This window comes from Pteropus alecto, unplaced genomic scaffold (assembly GCF_000325575.1).
Source record: "Pteropus alecto unplaced genomic scaffold, ASM32557v1 scaffold231, whole genome shotgun sequence".
NCBI lineage: Eukaryota > Metazoa > Chordata > Mammalia > Chiroptera > Pteropodidae > Pteropus > Pteropus alecto.
In genome coordinates, this window is record NW_006431805.1 from 1877892 (window position 1) to 1879901 (window position 2010).

Consider the following 2010-nt stretch of genomic DNA (forward strand, 5'->3'; position numbering starts at 1 on the left):
TATATATATTTATCTCTGTGGCATTGCTTATAGCATGTACTAAAATAGTAACAAAGTAAAGCAAGTATTTCTACAGAAAATTAGGTTCATGCCTATCTTATTCATTACTATATTTCTGAGTCAAAAAGTCCTGGGCTCAAATTGAGGCTTTTCTATTTAAGAGCTGTGTAAAAATTGCTAAGTCATTAACCTCTGTACCTAATTTTTCTCATTTATAAAATGAGAAGAGTATCCACCTCATAGAGATCCTGTGAGAATATGGGCAAAAGATGGCAATAAGCATACAGCAGTGACCCAATGTTGATTGTTGTCCCTTTCTACTAGATAGTTTTATGTACTTTGCATCCTGATACAAGGTCAAACCAATGACAAATGAGCTATGAGATATTTGCAGCTCAACCTTCAATATCCCTGATTCAAGTCTGATGTGCCAATGTTTGGGGATCAGAGTCCCAGCTACTCCCAGTTCTGATAAGCACTGGTAGAGTAGTCATAGTGCTTCCAGCATGGCCTACATTCCATGAGAAATCTGAATGGATCGAACTTCACAGCATCCCTGAAAAAGAATGGGTAGAGGAAATGGGCACAAGGGTGACTCTAAGTGAGAATACAACTGCAGATACAATGCTTTGATGAGTGGGCTAAATACTTTGGCCATCCATTACATTCCCTGAACAAAACACTAGATTTCTAAAGAATTATTAGAACCCAAACCATTGGTAACATCATATATTCCTGTATATTTGTGATTTATGCACAAATTTTTAATTAAAAAGTGTTCTTTTTAACTTTGTCTAGCACCAACCGTCTTCTATATGTATACTTTTAAACAAAATCTTGCCCATGTAAGTTCAGGTCTCTCCAAATATTCTTGCTTGTACCTATATGTTTCTGTTCTCAATTGTTAGTTTAAAGCTCATTTAAGCTTGACTAATTATATACTAGGATAGTCTGGCACTGATTAGAAATAAGAAATAAAAGAATCATAATGTTATAACTTTGAACCAACAGTTTTAGTAAATACACATTTTTATTGTTTAATAAAATCTCAGCATAGAAAACCTAACTCTGGAAAATTTTCAAGACACAGGTTGAAATTTATCTGAGTACTATCTATGTGAAAAAGGCAAAAAAATGTTTAGCATTAGCTTCATTTCAATGGTAATGTTTATCTACTTGAGAGAAGTGTTTTCCATCACTTCAGAAGTAGCCCTGTACATAAGATAATCATAATACAAGCAATTCCATTAAAAATGACAAATTAAATTGTCACTCATTTGATTTAAATTTTCCAATGGTTTATTATCAGACTCAGAGTCCTTAAAAGGCCTACAAGGCCCCTCCCTCAACCTGTCCCATAACCACCTTGATCTCTTTGTTACCATCTCCTTATATAACCCCCCTTGATCTTCTGCTGCAACTACTCTGGTTTCTTTGTCATTCTTTGACCAAGTCTGACAGGCTCCTGACTCAGGGTCATTGTATCTGTTCTTCGCTTTGCTGGGATGCTTGCTGTTCCCCATGATAAACAAAAGACTTAGCTCTCCTTACCTTCTTCAGATATAAATCCAGTGTCCCTTTCTCAGTGAAACCTTCCCTGGATACTCTATGCAATATTCAAACCCTCATGTTCACCACCCCTCTTATTTGCTTTATTTACTTTTCAGTGTTTATCACCCACTAACAGCATGCGCATTGCTTATCGATTGTGATTGTTTTCTCTCACCCTCCATTAGAAAAATAAGCTTTAAGAGAAGAAGGATCTTTGTTTTCTTCGCTGTTGTATCCCCAGTGCCTAAAATAGTGTTTTGGCATGGAGTGGTTGCTCAATAAATCTCTTGATTTAGTTATTTAAATCAGTAAGTAGTGGTTAGTTACTATGTTGGATGCACAGTAGAAACAGAGCTCATTATTTGAAAATTATTATAATGATTTTTTTCCCACATTCCTTAAATTAAAGCCCCTACTAGACAGGGTCTGTCTACTTCAAATGCATGTAAAACACTTAAA